Genomic DNA, 27188 nt, shown 5'->3' on the forward strand with positions numbered 1-27188 from the left:
AGTGAGTAGTTGAACTCACATCACTCTTTGGAAGAGTTTTTCCTGTACTTACTAAACTCCTGCTATATGCTGGGCACAATTCTACATGCTAGAGATACTCACTGGTAAGTAGATATAGACCATTCCTTTTACTGCTTAAAGTTTAGTTGAAAGGGCAAGTGCCACTCTCCTCTTGATTTTTTTTTTCTCTATATCTCAAATCAAGGAGAAGGAAAACATTTACCTATAATCAAAGTTTATTTTATGTATGTTACTGTAATCAACCAGGCATAAAACTCTAGCATTTAGATGGGGTGATCCAACAGTAATAATAATTACAACAAAATGCATATGGAACTTTGGGATTTATAATACACTTTCACCTATATGATCTTTTTTAACCTCAGTGAGCTTCTGCTTTCTCATCTGGAAAATAAGGCATAACAATAGCTATCTTACATGGATAGATAGAGATAGCCAGTCAGCCTAGGGTTATGCCTGCCAGTTGTGAAGGTCTGCATTTTATAGATGCTAAACCTGAACTTTAGAGAGGATATGTGAATTGCCCCTGGTTGAATATAAAGCCAAAGGGGGGAAACGGGACTTAAAATATAGTCTTTGGACTCTGAAGTCTATGGTTTTTCCATACACCAGTTGTTTCTCAATTGACCCATCAATCAAGAGGGAGAGAGGAGTATATCCTCTCAGAACTTCTCCAGACTTAGTGTTCCAGGAAAGTTGGTTACATTGTACTCTTTTAGGCAGCCCATATAATAATAGTACAACCAAACAGGAAAGAGCGAGGAGGAACAGAGAACATTACTTTAAGATAATAGTGAAATTCAGCCACAAGCTAGCTGACCACCCAGAAATAATCAATTTTGTGCATATCCTTCTAGTCATTATTTTTTAAAGTATTTTATTTCCAGGCTGTTCTTCTTTCCTTATGCTCTAGTTCATAGGGAGCTGATTACTTTTGTTCCATAGAATATTAGAGAAGGAACAGACCTTTCAGGCTATCTAGTCAAACTCTTAGTATTCAGATGAGGAAGTCACAGCTAGAAATGTGTATATAGGCTAAGGCAAAGTCCTAAGGGGGAAAACAATTAGTAACTTAGTGAATTATTTTCTGCAAGTAATTGCTTACAAAAATAAACATTCTATGGCTTGACCATAGTATAATAATTGAAATTTTGTCTGAGTTTAAATTTAGACAACTTTTTGACATGTCACATCATTGTTTTAGACCCAACAGAGCCTTTGCAGGGCCTGATATAGGATAGGCTCTCAAAAATATTTGCTATGGGGGCACCTGGGTGGCTCAGTCGGTTGAGCGACCGACTTTGGCTCAGGTCATGATCTCACGGTTTGTGAGTTCGAGCCCCGTGTTGGGCTCTGTGCTGACAGCTCAGAGTCTGGAGCCTGCTTCGGATTCTGTGTCTCCCTCTCTCTCTGTCCCTCCCCCACTCATGGTCTGTCTCTCTCTGTCTCAGACTAAATAAACATTAAAAAAGATTTTTTTTTTAAAGTGGCTCAAGGACACTCAGTTATTATAGGGAAGATCCAAGTTTTGAACTTGGTCTTGTTCCAGAGCCTATGCTCTTAGGAACTTTGCTGTACTGTCTTCTAAAAGCTTTGCTGTGGAAGGAAATATGGAGATCATGTAGTGTAATACTTTACTTACTTGCTTTACCGAGGAGAAATCAAAGTCCTAGAGAAGTTTTGGTGACTTGCCCAGGGTCACAATTATTTTGTGACAGAGCTGGAACCATGACAGTTTCTGCCCTTGTGTGCAAGACTGAATTAATTGGAGACAGGTTGTGGTGACATTAGCCTGCAGGTACCAGGCACTTTTCTTATCACTACCATTCATCAACCAGTTTTGAAAAGCTGGAGAAATGGGGTGGCCCACACAAGCTTTTAAGCTTTTTTTTTTTTTCCTTATGTGAGGCACTTAAGTAATTCTGTGAATAGAGACATCATTCTTGCTTGCTCTGGATAAGTGACAGTTTCTTTTGGGGAATACATAGCATTAGTCCATTGGCTACTCAAGATTCTCTGTATGAGGAAAGACAACCCAAAAGAAAAACTGAGTGGTGACTCTGTGCCAGGGGAATTAAAAGATGGTGGAGATTGAACAGGTGATCTTTCTCTCTCCTCCCAGGCAGTGTCCTCCTGAAAGAAATCTGTCCACAATTGTCCCAGGAATGAGTTTCTACTACCTTCCTCTTCGTGGCTGACAAAATAATAAGAAAGATGAGAAGGGCATATGTGGTTTCATTTCCTCCTTCTAACTAGAAAAACTCCTCCAGTAAATGTCTTGAGGCTAACTGGGATATGCACATCAAAGAGAATTTGGCTAACCTGAAATGTCATATTTCATCGGGAGTTCAACAGGGCAATTTATCAAAATTGACCCTCTCAGAGAAGGACCAACCATCCTTAGTAGACCCGAGGTTGCAAAATGCCACCACATTTGGCCATAAAATTTATCATGTCAGGAGATCTATAGTCAACACTATGTGCTGTGAAATATGACAGAGCTGTTGGGGTATTTATCTTTGTTTCGCCTGACAGATTAGGCTCGCATTTCCACTTCGTCCACTTTTTACCCCAGTGCCATCGATAATGACCTATCAGGACAATCTGCTTGGAAAGAAGACTTGCAGCTCCAATAAGCTAGGATGGGGTGGAGTGAAAGCCCATCCCCAGGCACATATTTTGGGTGTGCTCTTGTATAAAGCTGAGAAATTATTCAGCGACTTTCTTCTTTTCCAGATGATATTTTAAGAAAAGTAACACTTTAGATGGGAATTTAGGCTCTTGACAAATTGACACCATCGGAGACACATACATTTAACTTTTTTTTTTTTCCATTTTCTCATTTCACAGAAAAGAAACAAAGGGACGGGCATGGTGGAATATCTTCATTTCTGAGTCCCTCCTTGGGCAGGATTGTAAGGGGGGGGGTAATGCAGTTGTCAACCTGTCTGCCCCCCAGCTCTGTGTTCTCACTGGTGTACTACTGCTTTTTTACCTAATGTTCTCAGAATCTCTGCATTATCTGCTTTTTCCTAACTTCTGCTCAGTGCAGATTCATGTACACCATTACATGGTAAGAGGTGCATATGGTTTCCTATCTTATGACTATTTTTTATTATAATAAATATAAAGTTATTGAATTAGAAGAATTTTGGCATTTCAGTTCTTAGCTTCTCCCTGGTAGTGACAGTGGTCGGATAGCGGGAATATCAGTTTACCCCCAAGCATAGTGGATTGCACATTAGAAATAGTTTAGGGGAAGACTCAGAATTGAGTTTATGAATTTGGGGTTTGAGTCCAAACGCCATGGCTTGTGCTGATTAACTTAGGGCAAGTCCTGGAAGCTCTGTGTCTCAGATCTGTGAAACATTTGATAAATACAAGTGGCTCCTTTCAGGATTGGTGTACAGATGAAATAGAATTTTATACATACCTGTATATGTGGACATATATATATATGTGTGTGTGTGTGTATATATATATATATATATATATATATATATATATATATATGGTTTAATAAGTTGAAAAGCATAGTAAAAATGATTTTTCTTTTTTTTTTGTAGAGGAAACAGAAAGAGGACTGGATTTGAAGTCAGAATTTGTGTATGAAAATTCTAGTTTTCCCATGACTAGTTCTGTGATTTCAGGCAAATCATTTACTTGCTCTGATTCTCAATTTTTTATCTGTTAAAATAATGAGAATAACTTCTATAAAGTTCTAATAGGATATATGTGACATCCTTTAGAAATTCTGAATGTAATACTTATTATAGAAAGTATATTCATCTTATTATAGAAAGTATTTTCATACCATAAAGGAACTTCCATTTGACCTCAAGTAATTTAATTCTAAGAGGTATAGCAGGCAATCACCAAAGGGAATCTGGTCAACTGGTTAATTTGGATTTTATAGAAGGTTAAGATAGAAAGCATTCCTAGGAAAAACATAGCTATCCCTAATACTAAGACTGGACAGAAATTTGTCCCCAGGGTCCTCAAAAAGAGGATACGGTGACCAATGTCCTCAACAATCATTATAATAAACACAAGGACAAGAAGTATTGGGCTGTAAATAAATGTTTATTTTACAATTTTCCCAGTGTTGGGATGCTATAAAATAGACAAAGGATGAATACAGCTCTAACAGAATAGATTATTACCACAAAACCGTTGGGGCAAAAATCCTCCTGATCCCCAGAGAATCATTGCCCTGGCACAGTCACGGTTACTCAAAGAGAACTCAAATCAGTTGCAATGATTCCTAATGACTTTCTTGCAAAGTTCTTCTGGCTGCTATTCAACCCCCTATGCCACAATTTCTAAATGGGCAATAGAACTCGCATTTCCTGCTGACCTGTTTGACCTGCTGATTACTGCTTCCATGCCTGAAGAAGGAATTCATGTACACAGTGGAAATCCTGATAGTAATCTCTTTTCCAGGGAGCCTACATTAAGTAATCTGAGTGCTTGTTTAAAATGCAAATTCCTGCTGAATCAAAATCTTACAGTAAGGGATCTAAGAAACTACCAAGAGTGATTTTGTATGCGAATTAAAGACTAAGACCAGGACTGGAGATTGGATAAAAGGTTGTAGCTCACTATCAGGTCCTGATGGACTCCACACGGGTAAACAAAGCCCCCTGTCCGTGTCTGTGTATGTAAGGCTGTTTCTACAAAACACTAGAAATGGGGTTGGAATTGCCTAGAATTTAGGGAGACTCCTAACACATGATTTTTTGGCCACAAGAAGCAAGTTAACTGTCTGGGAATAGCGCACAGCACCATTTTTGGATAACATGCAGTCTGGCCCTAAAGCTCAGCTAGTTGCCTTGTGACCCACAGAAAAGCTTCTTTCCAGACGCCACCCACATCTCCCCTCTGAATTCTTGGTCTAAATTTACGAGCCTAGTAAACTTGAAGTAGATGTGTTGCTGGTACCTCTGACTCAACATGCTTCCAACTAACACTGTGACTTTCACCTGCTTCTTTGCCTGTATTCTACCATCATAAGTAGAATGTCCATCTTCCTGTGCATCCATGCAAGAAAACCCAGAGCCAAATCAGCTTTTATTCCCCACCCCACCCCCATTCCCACACCTGTTCAGTGATTGATTCCTCATCCAAACTACGTCAGTTCCAACTTTCTAGTCCCTCCCACAGTGCCTTAATCTTAGACCCTCAGCATCTTGTAACTGGTCATTTGCTACTACTTCCTAATGTATATTAGAACATCAGAATCAATTTCACTGGACGTTCCTGAAACATCTACTTAATTCATCACTGGGCTGGGTGTTTCCACATATTTATGTCACTTCATTCTCGTAAAATTCTGTTTTTATTGTTCCCATTTGCACCTGGAGAAATTGAAAATTGGCAGAGTTGTGTGACTTAAGTAAGATCCCATAATTGTTGTCTGGCAAAGCCAGGATTTGAGCCTGTCTTCCAACAACTGGTCCAGCTGTCTCAAATTTCCCACCTGTAATCACCCCTTCTTCACCCCGCTGCCATGGCCATCTTCCTCTGACAGACTGAGTCACAGCATTGAAAACATCCATAGTTCCCCATTGTCTATAGCAGTGTTTCTAAATTTTTGATTATGTGCCCTTACCAATAAAAACTTTTGACTACATGTCCCATGTATATAGGTTTATGTATTTATTTATGAAATACTTGCATTTACCAAGTATATTAGTATATATTACTATACATATATACAGAAATATGTATTTTAAAGGAAAGAGAATAAATACAAATAAAGTTATAATATATTTTTTCATGCCCCTATGGATTATTTTTCACTTTCTCAGGGGGTTTCACTGCACTTTGGACACCACTGATTTCAAGTTCAAGGGCTTCTATGATCTGGTTGCCACCCAACTTTTTGGGCTTATCTTTTAGAACTTTCCTTCCATCCCTCTCTATCCAAGACTAACTATGTTACTCACAGTTTCTTGTAAATACTATGCACTTTCTTGTCGCTATTTCTTTGTTCCAATTGTGCCATCAGCCGGAAGTGAGCATTGTCCTTTCTTTGCCAGAAGAAAACTAACAACAGGTATCAGCTACTGTTTGAAAATTCATCGTTATGCCACTTCGCTTTTACAAAAGACCTACATTAGTGCTTGTTTTCACCAACTGAAAGAAACCCGAAGAGGATTTTTGCTTTTATGAAAAAAGGCAAAGAGTGAAAATAGCATTCAACATTTGTTCTGCAGTGAGCTGTGATAGAGGCAGCGCGCCCCTCCAGCAGGCAGAGGGGCCCCCGCCCAGCTCCTTCCAGGGAACTACATCAGCATCTCAGCATCAAGCCGCCATCACTTTGAACTGTGTCTGTGAGCATCTGTGCTTATCTCGACTTATTTTGTGTATCTGGTAACAAGATGTGTCCTAAGGTATCAGAAAAGCCTAAGAGAGATTATTTTTTTGGTCTTGGAATGCTCAAAAATTGTTCCATATAAGTTAATGGTAATTGCACACCCTATCAGTTTCAGTTTTACTCTATCTTCTGAAGCCAGAAGGAATCTCTCTAACATGGAATCTAAGTCCCATCCTCTGCTCCATACCCTTCAGAGGCTCCCCATTGCTCTCAGGGTAAATTCTCAACACCTTCATTTGGCTTACCACCATGATCTGGTCCTCACTTATCTATCTTCATGCCCCCTTCACACTCTAGTTAGACTGAATGTCTTTTAGTTTCCCAAATGTATCATGCCTTCTGCCTCCCTCTTCATTTCCTCCTTCAAATGTGGTTGTTGTGCAGGTAAATGAGGAGGAGGGAGAGCCCTGATCTGCAGCATTTGACAATTTCCAGGGTGCAAATTCTTTTACCACGGCAGATTTCAAGCTACCAATGTGTTCCTTGAACAGGGAATGGAAGAGATGTATGCACGCAATGTACATAATTGGTCCTTGCAAGTGGGTGCCTGCCTGCTCCAGCATATCACTGGGCTAAATCTTCTAAATTCTTCGGATTCGGGCTTAGCTGCCCCTTTCCTTGGGAAGGCTTTCTTGATCATGCCATATGCTTCTACTGCAGCCTGACCTTAGCCTGTTCTCACACTTACCACGTAATATTGCAATTTCCTTCACATTTCTCTCACTCTGCTGCTAGAATGTGAGCTCCGATGTGTAGGGATTGTGTCCTGTTCACCATCATCTCTCCAGAACTGCCACGCTTGACATATGTACTAATTGATTTGTATGTATTATTCATTTAGTTTTCCTCTAAACCCAATGGTAGAGCATTTGACCATTATCACCATTTTACAGATGAGAAAGATTGAGACTTACAGCGTCTAAGTATCTGGCTCAAAGGCACACAGCAAGTGGAGGATAACAGACACACACACACATGCACAAACACAACACACACACACACACACACACACACATACCCACGCTCTACCTCGAACACTTATCCACTGTCTTGTTCTGACTTAATTTTGTTTCAGTTTGAAAAGAGCTAGTATGTTTACATAGTCAGTTTCTGTGAAGAAGATTCAAGATCTAAGTTACTTTAATTCAGGGCTCCTACAGAGGAATAGACTCTCAAACACTGTCACTGACATTATAAATTAGTGCAAAGTTAATTGGTAAGTAGTTGGCATTATGGTCCTTTAAAATATTATTTGTTTTTAATCAGTGATTCCATTTCTCATAAAATAATCAGAAATATAGACAACACTTTGTGGCCAAAATATTACTCCTAAAGGTTTTAAAAATAACCTTTTTGATTTAGAAGAGTTTTAGATTTATAGAAAAATTGCAAAAGTAATGCAGTTTTCATATATACTACATCCAGTTTCCCCATCATGAACATCTTATGTTACTATGATACATTTGTCATAATGAATGAACCAATATTGATACACTATTATTAATTAAAATGCATACTTTATTCAGAATAATTTCCTGGTTTTGGTTTTATTAAATAACCTTTTTCTATTCCAGGGTCTTATCCAGGATATTGTATTACATTTTATTGTCATGTCTTTTTAGGTTCTTCTAAGCTGTGGGTTTCTCAGACTTAGTTTGTTTTTGATGACCTTGAGAGTTTTGAGGAGTACTGGGCACGTGTTTTGTAGGATGCCCCCATATTAGAAACTGTCTGATGTTTTTCTAATGATTAGTCTGGGGTTATGGGTTTGGGGAGGAAAACCACACAGGTGAAGTCCATTCTCATCACATGCTATCAAGGGTACATACTATCAACATGACTTATCACTGTTGCTGTTATCTTGACAACCTGGCAGAGGTTGTGTTTGTCAGGTTTCGCCACTGTGAAGTTACTTTTGCCCCCTTCCCATTCTGTACTCTTTGAAAGAAAGCCACTACAAGCAGCTTACAATTAAGGAGCAGGAAATTATGTACCAACTTTAAGACTAGAGTATTTACATAATTTGGAATTTTTCTCCATGGGAAGATTGCCTTTTTTCCTCCATTAACTTATTCATTTAATCATTTATTTATGTATATAGTATGAATTAATAGATATTTATTTTGTACTTTTGGCTATAGTCTAATTCTTCATTATTTTCTTGCTCAAATTATTCCATCTTTTGAAGATTTTTTAGTTGGTTCCTGTGTCCCTTTGACATAACCCATCGTTGTGGGTTTTTTGAGCACCTCCTTAGTTTCTACCACTACTGAAGTCTTCATACTCTCCTTGTATATTTTTTTGCTCTCGGTCCTAAGGTCAACAATTCTTCCAAGGAGGCTTTGTTCTTTTTATTGAAGAGTAATATTAGAAAACAAGACCTGGGCTTGTTCCTTCTGGGCTCCTTCAGCTGACAAAGTGAAAAAATATATGTGTGTACACTAACCCATGTATATATACAGACCTATAACCATTTCTAAATGTAACCATCTGTATTTTTATTAAGCTAAACATGGGTTCATCCCAACTCTAATCCTTGACTACATGGATCACTTTAGCCTCCACCATTGCTTCTCTGTAACCTCCCACTAGAATAGGGAGAACTCAGTTCTTACCATCCACCATCCATTTACTTAATTCTTCAAATCTAGTTATACTTGTAGTTTCAGAATTGTCAATCATACCATCATGGAAACAATTTTATCAACAAGAATGCACAACTTATGTATAGTTCCTTTTGCCTTTAGTCTTAGGGAATCCACACATTTCAAAGTTATTTAGGTTAGAATGGTTTTCCATCCCTGTCAATGAAGTTGTTTCATACATTTGTAGCACAGTCAGATCATTTTGCTACAGTCTATATCCCATCATGTGATCCCTGAACTCCTAGATCAGTATTAAAAAAATTATTTCAATTATTCCATATCTTAAGGCTTACGCTTTTTGCTGTAAAATCCTATGGGTTTGACAAATGCATAGTGTCTATTAAACAATTACAGTATCAGAATAGTTTTATTGCTTTAGAAATTTCCTTGTGCTTCACCTATTGAACCCTTTTCCCATTCCCAAAGCAACTGTTTATCATCTGTATAGTTTTGCTTCTTGCAGAGTGTCATATAGCTGGAAACACACAGTATGTCACCATTTAAGACTGACTTCTTTCACTTAGCAATGTGTATTTGAGATTTATCCATGTCTTTTCAGTGGCTTGATAGCTCGTTCCTTTTATTGCTGAACAGTATTATACTATATGGATATACCACAATTTATCTATTCACCTATTAAAGGACATCTTCTTGCTTCCAGGTTTTGGTGATTATGAATTCCCAATGATTTTTTTAAAAAATAGTTGAATCATTGGAAATAACAAAAATATTCAACAAATATTGAACTAATCTTTGGGTACACAATTGCACATCCACATAATGTATTAGAAGAGTTTTTAATGACACCGGAAAATGTAAGTAAATGTAAGACACAAAAATTATATATTTAATGTCATCTCAATGTTATGGAACATGCATAAATATCTGTATCTGGAAGGAAGTACAACACGATGTTCACGAAAGTTTTCTCTGGGGATTGGAATAATAAGTGATAGTTAATCTTTAAATATTTTTCCATATTTTTCACAAAGGTTATTTCTTTTATAACTAGGAAAAAATAAACCAAAATCATTTCTAAATCACAATTCATGCTCTAGATTTTGTAGAGAATGGTGTTTGCATATGTTTAGAAGGATTTCTGGAATTTTCCTCTTCTTCCTTCATTTCTTGGAGGTTACTTTTTTGGAGTAGTTCTTCTCTGCTGTAGATTCAATCTCATTCTTCTGACTTTCAGAACCTTTGAGGGTTTTTACGTGACTTGGTTTCCTTTACTTCCTCCTCGCCATCTCTCATTAAAGTCATGGCAAATATCACCAACCAGATCTCCTTATTTTCCCATTAGCAGGAGGACACTTGGGCCACGTGGCAATCAGAATTTTCTAGAATACCTTGCATCCCATATTTGACATTATTGACATACCCTTGGCACTGGGTGTCATAAACCTTCAACCTATTACATTTTAAGGTATTTTTGATTATTATTTTTATAGTGAGGGGTGGAGGACACAATGGCAACTAACACGCATAAAAAGAAAAAGGGGAAAAAAACTAAATTAAAGTGAATGCATGTAAACCTAGCATACTACTTCTGAAAGTTTAATTGCTGCTGTTACCTCAGGCAGCTATATTTCTCCACAAAAGCAGAACTAATGAGGAAAGTTCATTGCGGTTTTGAAGGTAGATGATTAGAAGAATAACAGAAAGTACAGTCCCTCAATTCTTATGTTTTTAAAGGAGCTCTTAAATTTCTGTTTCTGTTTTAAATAGGTTGATATAGCATATATTTCTGTGACCATTGGCAAAATGATTTAGACAAACCTTATTTCTTTTGGAATATTATAAATTCATTATGTTTTCACCAAATGTTGAAACCTTAATTTTAAGATTTCTTCTCTCTCAGCGCTAGGGACACTGGGAAAAAAGATGTTTGTATTAATTTCAACTCACACCCTTAACCACATTGGAAGTTCTGCAATTCATGAAAATGGATACATCCAGCTGGCTGTCAACACCTGAGCTATGCTTTCTGCAGATTTATTTTGAAAGAAACACCTTTGAAATGGGGAGAGAACCACATGCCAATAGGGTATAAAATGGTTCTTGCCAATGTCTGACTCAGCAATGGTATCCACAAAGCCCAATTCTTCTGGAAAAGAGATGATTCCAAGCCAATGGAGGCTGGTTAACATTTTCTGAGCTTCTACTTTTTTTTACAGGAAATATATTATTTGTTGGATTTTGGAAGATGGATAATCCTTAGTCAGTCTGTCCATTGAATGAGTTCATGGTCTAGCAAGAGAAGTAGGAACACAAATAATTCTCTACAAAATTGTGCAGTAAGGGATATTATAGGGATAGGAAACATGGCGCTGTAAAGTGCCATTTTTGAGGAAGTGAAGGCACTGTGGAGAATCTTACAGAGCCATTCCCAACTGCCTGCCCATAGTAATTCTTTAATTTTATGTCATTTTTGTTGGTTCAGATAATCTTGGAATAATATGGGTGATTTGAGGACTGTTAAGCATTTGGATAACTTGATTGCTAAATACTGTGAAGTCTATGATACTGCTTTTTTAAAAAAGGAGATCTAATCTTCATAGTCTGGAGCACAGACCTGACCTAAATTGGCTAGTGGGGAAGGGAGGGAGCCACCTTAAGTGATAAGTCTGGCTCATGCTTCTTGGACAAGCTCCCTCACCCCAGGCATGATCCTTACCTTATTGTACCTTTAGCTTGCACTTAGAAGTCCCAAAGAGCTTAGAAGTCCAGAAGCAATGTATAATGGAAAAACACTAGCTCTACATTACCATACATATTCAGAAACCTGAGACTGTAATCAGAATGAAAGGCTGGTACATGGTAGTCTTTAGACATCTTATGTTGGCCACAGAAGTCCAGGACTTCAGTCAGTAAGTGGAAATGAATCAGCAATATCAATAGGTAGATGTTTTTGTAACAGAGATGTTCAATAGGCATCAATGCACTCTGAGTTTATTGTTGGGGGGTCAAATTACCTTCCTATGATTTTTGTATGTCTCTTTCCTACTAATATACATTAGCAAATGTTATGAATTGTTATAAGCAAAAGAACCTATCATCATGTCAACTGTGCTTTGAAAGGCAGTCCTTATCTTATAAACATTCTGCTTTCTAAGAGTTAAAGTGAGGGCCATTGTCTGGACTTAATGATGACTTTCCTCACAGTAACAATACTGGAATTTTAAAAGCAGAAAGTGGAGAACCTTATTTATTGGATTGATTTAGGCATCAGCCTGTGTGCCCTTAAGTTTTTATTATGCAAATTTTAAACATAATACAAAAGTATAAAGAATACTATTAAAAACACTATTCAGGTTTTAGTAAATCATAACATTTTGCTATTTTTGCTTTTGAATTTAAAAAATTTATTAAACATCACAAGCTAATTATGAAGAGAATTTTCTTGACAAAAAGCAGCAAATAAAATAAAATAAAATGAAATAAAATAAAATAAAATAAAAATAAAAACCAAACAAAACAACCAGGCTCCATTACTGCTCATGCCATATTTAAAAGCAACTCTTTTTTTGCTAAAGTCCTCCAAACTTTGAACTTGGGTTTAAATGAGTTTTCAGGATTTGGCTCTTACCTATCTCTCTTGTTTCATCACTTGTCACTTCTGCTCTTTACCAACCCCAAATCTACCACACTCCAGCCATACTGAATTTCTGCCAGTTTCTGGAAGAAGGCATACTCTTTCTTTCTCACTTCCTCACTCCAGCAATGCTGTTCTTTCTGCCTAGAATGCCATCCCCTCTGCCTCTTCTCTGGAGTTATTCTTAACCAAATCTCAGTCTCTGTGTCCTCTGGAAAATTTCATCTGACCTCCAAGTCAGGTGACTTCTTAGGGGTTCTTCCTGTAGTGGAGTCTTTTTTCTCTTTTGAATATCAAATACTGGTTAAAACAGTGAAGATAATAAACATGGTAGATAACAATTAGTAAAGAAACTAAAATATATCTTGAGGTTTATAAACATTTTTGAAAATTTGTTTGAAGTTTAATGTTAAAGAATATAGATCCATTGAAAGTTACATATAATATCCAATTATTTTATAATGTTTATGTAGTGTTTCTGTGTACTACCTTACATTAGTCTTTCACATACTTATCATATATATGTATATATACATGCATACATATATGCACATGTGTGTATGTATGTGTGTGTGTGTGTGTGTATATGTATGTATATTTTTTCACAGAGATTAAAAAACAAAACAAAACAAAAAAATTGAAGACTTAGAAATATGTGGCCTGTCCTTCATCTCTCTCCTGTCCCTTGGAATCATGGTTTCAGGCTTCCTATCTCTAGAATATCATTTAATGCCTAACTTTACAAAGAGTAAAGTTTGTTTGAGTATATGTTATACATCCAAATAGAGTGAAGTTTTTGAGTATGTACTATCTGGAACATTTACTAATATACCATGCAATACCTAGCATAACATCATCGTATAACAATTTTTCAATTAATTATTGATTTAAAATGGAATTTTTAAAAATGAAGAGAATCATAACTAAAAATTTTAAAAATCACTTGAAAATAAATGTGTATGCATCTTGAAAAGCTTAAAAAGAGACTTTCCATAATCAACCTCAGAAACAAGTTTCTCCTATACTTATAAACTTGTTCATTATATTTCCTAATATTTATTGAGACTCCTGTGGTTTTGGTCTTGAATTTACAATGATGAACTAAACAAATGTGGAACTTTTAATCTAGTTCAGACTTAGAGATTAAAAAAAAATAAATCAATTATTTAGGCAAAGAAGAAGAACAAATAAATGATAAATGAAGGGGTGCTTCTTTAAATTGGGGTCTGTCTGAGAATGGTCTGTCTGAGGAAGATATATTTCACTTGGGAATTGAGGTTTGAATAAAAGAGAGGTATATTCAGAGAAGGAGGTTTTGTGTATGTTTGTTTGTTATTGTTTTTTTAACACAAAGGGTAGGGAAAGGGGGCTCAAACTGATGTTAAACAAATACAGATCATACAGAGTTTTAGACCAAAGATGGTAGAAAAGAAGACCCAAAACAAATTCTGAGTTTCTGTGATTTAAGTCTATTTTTCTTTGTGTGTGTGTGTGTTTGTGTGTCTGTGTATGTGTCCCCTATTATGTAGGGTTTTCAGTTTGAAAACAACTTCAGTCACATATTTATGTTTAAACAAGTGATGTATATGATGACTACTCTTGTTTCCAAGATGTACTGTGTGATCAGATATGGAGGGTTTAAATGCTGAGGGAACAGTCTAATTCCCAATCATTGGGGAGGTGACATCACAGTTTCCAAAGATGCTCCTAACTTTTTCCTTTTTTAGGTTACATGTGGATTTTACCCCATCCAATTGTATGTTATTTGTAACTTTCATGATGAAGACCTCAAGCACTCTTGGTGGTTCGTGGACGTTTTAATAATGATTTTTTTATAGAATGTGTTTTGACTTCTGCTGGTACTTGTTTAATTAAACAAGAAGGTCATGAAACTGAGATGGCCCTAATGCTATGGTACCTATATAAGCAAAGCAAACTCTAAGCCTAAACACAAATTTACCAAATCAAAACCTAAAAACAACCAGTCACAAACAGCCAACTAGGCTTTAAGCCAATCAATAATTTCCTTACTTTGCTTCTACCCTTTTTCTATAAAAGTTTGCCCCAGCTCCTGTGTGTGGAGTGCTTCTAACCACTTCCTGTTTGGTGCTGTCTAATTTGAGTCAACTTTTGCTCAAATAAACTCTTAAAATTTCAATATGCTTGTTTATCTTTTAACATATGTAGTGAAAACAGAATGCATATATCAAGCACTGGTAAGGGCTTTTAAGGTCTACCAAGCACCAAATCCCATTCAAGAATCCCAGTTCTCTATACTTTCATGCCTCTACTATTAGAAGCTTATTACCTCCCAAGTTAGTCTGTTTTATCAACTCTAGTTTGAAGGCCTTTTCTTATGTTTGTGTAAAATCTCATTTCTTGTAACCTTTACTCATTTTGCTCTTGGGGAAACAAAAAACAAGTCTACTTTTTTTTTTTTTTTAACTTAATGGAATTTCAAACGTATATCCAATTTCTACATTATTCCTTTCTTAGCTAAACATAATCACATTCCCTTTGTTTCTTTCTCATGTACTGGTCTATCTATCACTGAGAGATTATCTTCTATACCCTAGACACTGTACACTTGACCTCATAGAATTACCCTTTTCAGTTACTCTGTATCTTCGATTTATCTTTCACATCTCTTAAGTGCTTGTTAATTTCCTTCTCAAAGAAAATTTAAATATTTGTGACCCATAGAGAGTTTTGGCTGCTTCAGGAATTTTGTGTTTTACCAGAAATAAGTTCTTCCTTGATTTTTTTCCCTTTTCTTTAATGTTGTGATTTTCTAATGTGTTCACAGTTTCTATCAACTTGATATTCCTGGCAGAGATGGTTTGTCAAAGGATATGTCTAAAGAAGTAAAGATAGTATTTCCCAGAAAAATGTATTTCACCTGTCTTCTAGTGAATGAAATTCTGTTAGACAGAGAGGCTTTTCTGTAGAACGGTTTTAAAGGAAATGGTTTTAATAGGCCTATTGTCAGTGAGTATAAATACTTCATCCAGAAGACAACTATATATTGTGAGTGGATTAAATTATTGATTTCCAAACTGAGGTTGGCAGGTGCCTTGAGAGTTCTTTGTAGTTACCCACACAGCTAACATGGGGTGTGTGTGTACCAGGGTGGTACCCAGCTCAAACAGGGAACTAGGGATGCTCCACTTTTATCTGGGTGTGTGTGTGTGTGTGTGTGTGTGTGTGTGTGTGTGTGTGTGTGCCTGTGTTTTAAATTGAGCTTTCTCATAAGACTTACTTGAAGCTAAGTCTTTAGTTGGCTAAAACTTATTTTGAAAGCCACTGGAATCTTCTGAATATTTTGGATACTATCTGAGGATTGTTCCTTATAAACAGTGGAATATTCCCATTAAGCTTCTTGGTAAAACTAGAATCTTTTGTGGCATTGGGATTTTATTTATAACAATTGACAAAGATGCCACCCACAAGGGCTAATGACAGTAAACGAAGAAGTAAGGATTAGGAATAGGTAAACTCAGGAACTGCTAGGACCCTGCTGTCATGCAAATGTCCTTGATAATGCAGAAAGGGGAATGAAATTACAGTTCATATGGCTGTCTAGAAACAGAATTGTTCCTATGGAGAATGCTTTCTACAGGTTCCCTAGGGCTGTGCAGCTCTTTAAATCAGCAAGCCCCTTTTATTTTCAATCACAAAGTGGAAAAAAGCACCTTCTTTTCTCTTTTTCTCTTTCAAGAAATCCAAACTATAAGTATTGTTGAGTCACCTTACCTCTCTTTGAAGAGGGAAATGCCATCTCTTTGTCGGGTGAATGTAGAAGATTTGTGAAGAAAAAAAGAGTAGGGAAACAGATCATAACAGCATTGGATTTAATATTTTCTTCTTTTTACAATGTTCTGCCTTGCTTGACATGTTTACTTTACAAACACTTATATTCCTGGCTCAGAGTTGCTCTCTGAACACCACGGTGCATAATTAATGTCAAGGTGGAAGGGCATTATGCTGCAAATGCTGCTCCCTCTGCTCTGAATAGCATTTTTAAAGCCAATTTAGGTCACACATGGTTCAGTCTCTTAGAAATTTTTCTTAATTGTTCAGCTAAAGAGAATGCCTCAGGGCATTTGTTAACAGACATTCCAATGGGCTGTCTATCCTGGGGTATGTGAGTGTGCCCAGAACAGAATACAGTATCTCACAGGGTGCTGTGTGTGTGAGGGAGGATGACCTGTGCAGGAGAGAGGGTATTCCAAGAAGGTTCTTTTTTTAAAACCTCAGAAATACAACACAATGTAGCTAAAAAGTATGTGACAATTGTGCCCTGTTTTAAAGAAGAAAGCTCTTCTTATTTTTCTCACCCCAGTAAGCTTCTGAGGTTCACATGGCAAGGAACATGTCAGGCTAGGAATCAGATACAAAATACATTTTTAAATGGACCATTGCTTTTATGTTCAGTTGTCATTTGCTACTTTCTCCGAGTCCTCTGCTGACTGGGGCGAAGGCTGATAAATCTTGCAGTAGCAGTCAATGGAGTCATCATGATGGAAAGTTCTCAATCTTTTTTTGGCATCTGTAGACACTAAGGCTTGAGACAGAAGATGGGCTGTCTTAAGAGTGAAGGTCAATATTACCAGTGGGGAAAGGAAGAAAATGGGGGTTCCTTTAGATGAGTCATCTGCACAAAGGACTACCCCAACTTAGAGTAGAATAACACTAGGTGGCCCCTCCTCCTTCCTTCCATTTCTTCTTTCCCAATGAGATTCTGCTGGAACCCCAGAGTTGATATGGAAGGAGATTAGATTATGACACTTTGGCATAAGGATTCTTTTGAGATGAAGACAATTGAGAATCAACAGGTACAAAAAGAAACCTTCTTGGAGTTTCTTTGAAGCAGCAACTTCTGGGAAATAAGACTACCATAACTTCCTTTTTCAGGAGAGATCTTCCTCAGGAAAAAAAAAAAAAAAAAAAAAAAAGAAAGAAAACCTACCCAAATTCCCTTCCTTAGGGGAGTTTTATGGCCCTGAAGGAGACGGAAAGTCCACTCATATTTGTATAGACAAACATCACAAATGTTTTTATTTCTTGATTTTTCTTCTAAAAACCCATTTATCTTTCCTGAAGAAAATTATTTGTTTTTTTCAAAAAAGTCTTTTCTATCCCACTTCCTTTATTTAAATTAGGTATATAACCCTCTAACTTCAACCATTTAAGGAGCCAGCTACTTCTTTCATTGGCTCTCATGTGCATACAAAAATCCCTTTCTCTAGTTAATTTCTTTATTTTTCAGTTTAATCTGCACATCCTGTCACCAAAATAAGAGGGTAAAAGAAAAATTTTTGCACCTTTCCACCAGCTTCCCAAGTTCATTACGTCATCACATAATGCAGACCACATTTTCACACATTTCCTTTGCATTATATATAGACACAGTGAATACTTGTGTAGATTTGCCATATGTCTTAAGCAGGTCATTAAGACACAAAGTCTACAAAGAGAATTCTCCTGCAAGGGATTTAGCGAGAGAATGCTGCAGGCCAAACCTGAAAAGAGTGAGAACACAGGAGGGGTAGGGAGGGAAGCTCTGCAAAGATGTGGATTCCACTGAAGTCCAACCTTAGCCTGATCCCACAGGGAGCTATGGACCATGGTGCACATGATTGTCCCAGCTTGAAGCAGGGGAGCTAGTGGTTTATATCCCGTAACAGTCAGTCATTGGCGATGGGCTACCCTGGAAGGAAGGTCTAACCTTGCAAGGATTCTAGGGGAATGGGTCCAGTCAGGCTCCTGCAAGCAAGTCTCACGAGAAGGATACATCTGTGAGCTGCTAGGAACCAAACTCAGAACAGTTAGGAGATAAATGGAGTCTTGCCAGAGCACCAACAGCATCTGCTACATCATGCAAAATATCCATCTTGTATAGTAATTTGTTTGTGAGAAAGATATCCCAGGACTTATTGTAGTTAAGTTAAATCTTTGTTAGAAGAGGATTATTGGAGATAATGGGCAGGGGTCAACAGACATTTGCTGTAAAGTGTCAGGTAACAAATATTTCAGACTTTGTAGGCCAGACGGTCTTTCATTGAAACCACTCAACTCTGCTGTTGTAGCATAAAAACAGACGTAGACAATATATAAACAAATGGGGAAGGCTGCATTCCAACAAAATTTAATTTATGTTATTAGATCAGCAGGTGTGTGTGCAGATTTGCTCATAGTTTGCTGACCCCTGAGAGAGGGGAATAAAACAGAGATGACTACTCAGCATTTCTAATTCATCTACTCTTAATAGAATTAATTTTCATTTCAAATAAAAACCTCACAACTAACATATTTTCCAATTTTGGTTAAGAGTATAGCATTGCAGTTACAAAGACCGGGATTCCACTTTACCACTTTCTGGACTACCCAGTGCACAGGGTATTGCTGAAGAATAAGTAAGAAAATGTAGCTAATGCACTCATAATATGGTGGTTGGTTCTTATTAAGTGCTTAATTAATGATACCCTGTTGTCATTGTTATTCTTTCCTATGGAATATGGTTTTATAGTTACTTTCCTGAAATTATCACTATTTTTAGTCAGGGTCTGATTTACTTCTAAGACAGTATGAGAATGAAAATAAAGTTTTGCAGGATAAACGTGGCTGCACAAGGGAAGGTCTATATTCTCACATCAAGTTGACCCAAGACCAAGATACCTACTTCTGATTTCCCAGTCTTTTCCTCTCTCTCTTGCTCAGCAGAGATAGATGGGGTAGAGGTTTACAAAATAGATCCTCATCTAGAGATGGAATTGATGTTGTGGAGGAATTAAACTGGATGGTAGTCTGGTAGAAAATCTGACATATAAATGGATCCTATTTGCTGTAACAAAGATTTACCAGCTGAGGAAAATGGGATGACCTGAGATAGACCTTAACTTGGCCACTCCCGTGATCACCACCTGCCTCAATTGCTCACTGAATGCCTGAATGAATTTCTAACTCTATTGGGTGTAAGTCAAAACAACCTTCACTTGTTTCATTTAGCTTCCATTATAGGATGGAGGCAAGCCTTGGATTGGGGGCTTGATTTAAACCAGAGCTGTCTTTCTCTGTTTCTCAGGCAGGAAAAAAAAATATGAGCAAAAATTACTCTTGTCTCTAAGGAGCCTGTGGACTTGGCCCCTATTTTGGAGAAGAAGCTGGAAGGCCCAGCACTGCTGATACAGATTCATTGAGGAAGTGTACTCCTCAGAGGCAAGCCATTCGTCATTACTCACTCGCTGGGCTTTTGCTTCCCAGACGACTACATAATGTCCAACTTGGACATACAACTCTGCATCAGCCCAAGGGAAACAAATGGCACCCCTTTGGTAGATTAAATGGATTGGGCCATCCAAGGGAATCTGTTTTGTGGAATCATTTGGCTTACTGCACAGCCTCATGTTACAGATAAATGAAATTCTTTAGCAAAGGAGCCAAACCTGCTTTTTAGTTATTTTTCCAGAAGTAGAGTTATTTGTTGCCAGAAAACGTTCAGCTTCATGATAGTGGGGGACACTGCAATGTGAGAGCACTGGACTGGGGGTATCCTTTGCATTGCAAATCAAGTCCCAATTTCTCATCAGCTGTAAATACCTCAGTCTCATTTCACTTACTTCCTCATCCATATGTTCCAACCACATTGGCTTTCTCTCTCTCTCAAACCTGTCAAGTGTATGCCATTCCAAGGACCTTGCACTCTCTGTGGCTCTGTCTTGAATATCCTTTATCCAGGTCTTCATAAAACTGGTTTTGGTGATCTTTGATTTGGTTCAAATGTCACTTTCTTGGGGAGTTCTTTGCTGACAACTCCCTTTGAAGAGGCATCCACATCACACTCAGATACATTATCCCAAATTGTTATCTTTATAGCACTTTTCATTATCTTGGACTCTCTTATTTGTTTATTTTTTTTATTGTTTGATTGTCTCTTCTAAAATACACGTTTCATGAGAATGATGTCCTTTTCAATCTGTCTTCAGTTTTTAAACAATGCCTGGCACAAGGTGATGCTTAATTAGTATTTTATGAAAGAATGAATTAAAGAATGAATCAGATGGGGTGCCTGGGTGGCTCAGTTGGTTTAGCGTCCAACTTCAGCTCAGGTCACGATCTCGCGGTCCGTGAGTTCGAGCCCCGTGTCAGGCTCTGGGCTGATGGCTCAGAGCCTGGAGCCTGCTTCGGATTCTGTGTCTCCCTCTCTCTCTGCCCCTCCCCCATTCATGCTCTGTCTCTGTCTCAAAAATAAATAAACGTTAAAAAAAATTAAAAAAAAAAATGAATCAGATAATCTGGATCATGTTCAAAACTAGTCCTGTGCAAATTGGAAATCTTCATATTCTTTCTGGGTTTCAGTTTTCTTAAAATGAAAGGACTAGATAATCTTAAAGAATTTATATACTTATATTTGGTGACTCTATGGAGATTTTTTATTTTAACTGCCTTTAGGGTTACTAGCCATACAGAAATATATATATCAAGCTATCAGAATCAGGAGTTACTACTTTGCATCTTTCTCTGTGGCTATGTCCTCACAAGGCCAAAATAACCAAATGATTCCATCAGATCTGTTATGTGACATGACAAAAAGTTTATTTTCAGGTTATATGAGCACAATTCAAGTTAATAGTTAAAGAAGAGATTAAACTAGAATAGTTGACCCTTAAAGTCCTGAGATATGAGATATAAATATTACTTTTCCCAATTGTCAGCAGATTATTTTACATTGAGAAGTGATCCATAGTGATGATAGTAAAATAAGGCATGCTCACTAGAGTTATGCCAATAACCCTTAAGATATCATCAGTATTGACTTCAATTTTGTTTTGTCTTGAAGATAATAGAAAATCTCTCATAACACACATCCCCCCATCGCATTGGCCTGGTCATTTATCTTGAAGATGACACTTTTATTAGCAGGATGTTGAATTCCTCTTCCTAGAAGACTGCAGTTGTCTTACAAAATTGCTCATTTTTTCCCCTCCAATTTTATTGAGAAATAATTGACATACAACACTATATAAGCTTAAGGCATACAGCATGATGGCTTGATGTATACATATTGTGAAATTTACATAAATTGTGAAATCCAGCTAACATCCATCTTATATAGATACAATAAAAAAGAAGAGAAAGAAAAAAAAAAGAATAAGAAATTTCTCCCTGTGATGAGAACTCTTAGTATTTACTCTCTTACTTTTCCTATATATCATACAGCAGTGTTAGCTATAGTCAACATGTTGTACCTTAAATCCTTGGTATTTATGTATCTTAAAACTGGAAATTTGTACCTTTTGAACACCTTCCTCCAATTTCCCTGGCATGACTCTTTGCATCCAGTATCTGTATGTCTGATCTCTTTTTCTTTGGACTGGTTTTAATTAGTTTGTTTTTTAGATTCTACACAGTAGTAAGGTCATACAGTATTTGTCTTTCTCTTTATGACTTATTTCATTTAGCATAATACCTTCAAGGTCTATCCATTTTGTTGCAAATGGTAGGGTTTCCTTGTATTTTTTTTATGGCTGAATAATATTCCATTACGTATCCATTCATCCATTGTCCATCAATGGACACTTAAGTTGTTTCCATGTCTTAGCTGTTGTAAATAATGCTGCTATGAACATAGGGGTGCATATATCTTTTTGAGTTAGTGTTTTCATTGACTTTGCATATATTCTCAGAAATGGAATTGCTGGATGATACGATAGTTAAGTTTTAATTTTTTTGAGGATCTTCCATATTGTTTTCCATAGTGGTGTACCAATTTATAATCCCACCAACAGTGCACAAAGGTCCTCTTTTCTCTACATCTATACCAGCTTTTTGTTATCTCTTGTCTTTTTAATGATGACATTTCTAACAGGCAGGAGGTGATATTTCATTGTGGTTTTAATTTACATTTTCCTAATGATTAGTGATATTGAGCATCCTTTCATGTACCTGTTTTCCTTTTGTATATGTCTTTTGGATAAATATTGATTCAAGTCCTTAGCCCATTTTTTAATTACATTATTATTTTTTCTATTGAGCTGTATGAATTCTTTTTATATTTTGGATGTTAATCTCATCAGATACATGTTGTGTAAATATTGCCTTGTTCCTGATATTAGAAGAAAAGCTTTCAAACTTTCACCATTGAGCATGATGTTAGTTAGCTGTCATATATGGCCTTTATTACGTTGAGATATATTCCTTTTATGCCTAATTTGTTGAGAAGTTTTATCATGAATGGATGTTGAATTTTGTCAGATGTTTTTTCTACACCAACTGAGATGTTCATATGTCTTTTTTTTTATTCTATTAATGTGATGTATCACATTGATTGATTCACAAATGTTGAACCATCTTTGCATCTCAAGGATAAGTCCCATTTGGTTGTGGTGAATGATCCATTTAATGTGCCACTGAAATCCATTTGCTGGTATTTTATTGAGAATTTTTGCATCTATATTCATCAGGGATATGGCCTGTAGTTTTCTTTTCTAGTAGTATCCTTTTCTGTTTTGGGTATCAGGATAATGCTCGTGTTTCATTGGGGAGTGTTTTTCCCTTTTCAGTTTTTTTGAAGAGTCTTGAGAAGAATTAGCATTAATTCTTCTTTAAATGCTTGTTAAAATTACCAGTGAAGCCATCTGGTCCTGGGCTTTTTTCTCCATTGGGAGATTTTTGATTACTGATTAAATCTCTTTACTAGTTATTGGTCTGCTCAGGTTTTCTATTTCTTACTGGTTAAGCTCTGGTAAATTGTACATTTCTAAGAATTTTTCCATTTCTTCTAGCTTATCCAGTTTGTTCGTGCATAATTGTTTATAGCCTCTTATAATCTTTTGGATTTCTATGGTATCAGTTGTTTCTCCTTTTTCATTATAATTTTGTTGACTCGGGTCCCTTCTCTTTTTTCCTTGGTTAGTTTAACTAAGGGCTTGTCAAGTTTGTTTATCTTTTATCTTTTAAGTTTATTTATTTTTTGAGAGAAAGAGAGAGAGGGAGAGAGAGAGAGAGAGAGAGAGAGAGAGAGAGAAGCAGGGGAAGGGAAGGGAAAGAGGGAGAGACAGAATCCCAAGCAGGCTTCGCACTGTCAGTGAGGAGGCCAATGCAGGGCTCAACTCATGAACTGTGAGATCGTGACCTGAGCTGAAATTAAGAGTCAGACACTTTGGTTAATGTTTTTTGTTATTTTTCTGTTCTCTATTTTTATTTATTTCTGTTCTAATCTTTGTTATTTCCTTTCTTCTGCTAACTTTGGGCTCCTTCCCAAGGTGCCCAACTTTTCCTACTTCCTTAAGGTGTAGAGTTAGGTTATTTGGGGGTATTGCTTGTTTCTTAATGTAGGCATTTATTGCTATAAACTTCCCTCTTAGAACTGCTTTTGTTACATTTTACATGTTCTGGTATGTTGTGTTTCCATTTTCATTTGTCTCAAGAAACTTTATTTTCCCTTCAAACTTTTCTTTGATCCATTGGTTGTTTAGGAAGGTGTTGTTTAATTTCCATGTATTTGTGAGTTCTCCAGTTTTCCTCTTGTTATTGATGTCTAGTTTTATGCCGCAAGGTCAGAAAAGATGCTTGGTATGATTTCAACCTTCTTGAATTTGCTAAGATTTTTTTTGTGGCCTAACATATGGTCTATCCTGAAAATGTTCCATGCACACTTAAGAAAAATGTGTATTCTTCTGTTTTTTGGATAGAATGTTCTGTATATGTCTGTTAGGTCCATTTGGTCTATAGTGTCACCAATTGCTCATTTTTGTGCTGAGATCACATGCCATGTGTTAGTGGTTGATATTATTCAGTTGACTCTATACATTCACACTTCATTCCATGCACATAGCCATGCGTATAATTTTAGAAACCAAAGAAAGAGTTTTTATCTATATATTTCATTTTTTCTCACAGACATTTATCAAGTATCTACTATGCCTAACTCTTTGGGGAATGTAGACAAAAAAGTAGACAGCATGGACCCTGCCCTGATTTATATTCCATATTATATATTGTAAACATTAAACACCTACTGTTTACCAGGATCAGCAGAACACTTTCCCTTTAATTATGTCATTTATTTGGGGTACCTGGGTGGCTCAGTTGGTTAAGCCTCTGACTTCAGCTCAGGTCATGGTCTCGCAGTTCACGAGTTCAAGCCCCATGTCAGGCTCTGTGCTGACAGCTCAGAGCCTGGAGCCTCCTTCGGATTCTGTGTCTCCCTCTCTCTCTGCCCTTCCCCCACTCGTACTCTGTCTCTCTGTCTCTGTCTCTCTCAAAAATAAATAAAACATTAAAGAAAAATGTCACTTAATCTTCAAAGCCATCATGCTTTATAGATATCATTATCCAAATCTGGCAGATGGGAAAACTGAAGGCGAGAAGTCCTTACAAGATTAAATTTTCGCAAAACTAGTACTTAAAATTAGTTTTCTGATTTCAGGTTCAGTGCCCACTGCAGAAGGACAAATGATACATAGCATGAATTAAATGACCACAGAACATGGCAAGCTACTCTAAATACAACAGGTGAGGCAAACATGTACGTCTATATTTCTACTTTAAGGAGGTGAGTGTATTAGTCATGGTTCTCCTGAGAAACAGAATCAATTGTTTGTTTGTTTATTATAAGGAATTGGCTCACACAATTATGGAGTCTGCTGAATCCCAAGACCTGCAGTCTTCAAGCTGGTGACCTAAAGGGGCCAAAGTGTGAGTTCTAGTTTAAATGCTGGCAGCCTTGAGACCCAGAAAAAGCTGATGTTTCAGTTCAAGTCTGGAGGCAGGAAAAAAAACCTGTCTGAGCTCAAGGTAAGAGAAAGTCCCTCTTAATCACGGGAGGGTCAGCCTTTTTGTTCTAATCAGGCCCTCATTGACTAGATGAGGGCCACTCACATTAGGAAGGCAATACAATGTACTCAGTCCAAGGATTCAAAGGTTAATTTCAATCAGAAACAGACACACCCAGAGTAATGCTTGACCAGATGTCTGGGCATTTCATGGTCCAGTCAAGTTAACATATAAAATTAGCCATTAACGTGGTTTGCCCTATTCTATCTTGATAGGTATTTGTAAGAAAAGTCCTCGGTTGTTTCTGCATTACAATTCTTATGTCAAGATTAAAAAAAATTTTTTTTTTCTAATGTTTATTTATTTTTGAGACAGACACAGAGCATGAACAGGGGAGGGTCAGAGAGGGGGAGACACAGAATCTGAAACAAGTTCCAGGCTCTGAGCTGTCAGCACAGAGCCTGACATGGGGCTTGAACCCATGAACCGTGAGATCATTACCTGAGCCAAAGTCGGACACTTAAACAACTGAGCCACCCAGGTGCCCCAAGATTTTTTTTTTTTAATTGAGGCAAATACTTGTATTTTATTTGTTTTACACTGCCCGGCATCCGTTTTTCTTTTGTATCAGTTCCTGATATTCTTTTAGGAGATTACCTCTCTTCAGTTGCCTGTTCTTGGGGGGACTGTACATCAAAGTTCCCTACTTTTCTCTACCTGAAGGGCAGACATATGACCCAAGCTAATCTCAGCAGATTCTCACTCTGGGACTATGAATCTTGAGTACAGTGACATAAGGAGGATAAATGATTGGGTTCAACTATTTCAGTGGCAGAGGCTCTTTGAGTACATCCTGCTGCTTACACGTTTGGAACTGCCAGGTTTCAAGTCCGGTTCTTTATTCTCTTACCAACATCCTTCTAATAAATGTCCTTTTCGCTTAAGTTAGCACATTTGTTTTTGTTGCTTACAATGGAAGTATCCTATCAGATACAAAAGCATTGTACGATTCCTCACTTTTTTGTGTCTAGGCTCAGTGGGGATGAACATCTACTGTTTTAGATTTGCCACTGAGATGGATTTCCCAAAAGATTAAGTATTCATTTGAAGCCTGGACTACCACTGAGAATTCTGTAGCAAAGCTATTTTTTGAAGTGCTTTCATTTTTACATTGTCAAATTTGGTTTCCTTTGACTCATATGGTCCCTACATCCTGAGATGGGGACTAAAGCCATTATTTTTGCTTAATCTTAAGATCTTCTTATAATACTCCTTTTCAAGTGGGATTCCTGGAGTTATTCAGTTTTCTGTGTAGCCTGCTTTAACAAGGAGTAAAATGGCTGATTATGCCGCACTTTTTCTAACACCCTCATGGAGTTTCTGTACAATAAGTACTCATTACCAAACCTCTCCATCCCCAATGAAGAAGCAAAGACCACAAGAGACTAAATGCCTAGATGGAGACTTAACAGCCTGGAAGAGGATCCAGGAACTGAACTCAAAGTTTTTTCCCTCATTGGCTTCAACAACCTGACTGTGTAGTGTTGATCTCTCTCCCTTTCTCTTTTGTGAATTGACCTGTGCTGCTCATAGAATGTTCTACTGGGTCTCCAAATAAGACTCCAGGAATGGTACATGCCACGGATGCATTCAAGAACTGCATCCAGTCAGAAACACCAGCAACAACATCTGCTTTAGGAAACCTCAGCACTCCAGCCATCTCTCCCATTGTTCTGCTTTGGCTTGGCAGATGAAAATGTTCCTCTTCGAC

The 27188-nt window shown here is 37.2% G+C and overlaps 1 long non-coding RNA gene across 1 annotated transcript; it reads left to right on the plus strand.

Annotated features, from left to right (window-relative positions):
* On the plus strand, nt 1–25492 carry LOC123582323. Its single transcript, XR_006704317.1, has 3 exons — nt 1–104; nt 25071–25156; nt 25260–25492. It is a non-coding gene; the product is annotated as an uncharacterized LOC123582323 (long non-coding RNA).
* Nucleotides 25493–27188: the final 1696 nt, after the last annotated feature.

Source organism: Leopardus geoffroyi, chromosome B3, assembly GCF_018350155.1.
Source record: "Leopardus geoffroyi isolate Oge1 chromosome B3, O.geoffroyi_Oge1_pat1.0, whole genome shotgun sequence".
NCBI lineage: Eukaryota > Metazoa > Chordata > Mammalia > Carnivora > Felidae > Leopardus > Leopardus geoffroyi.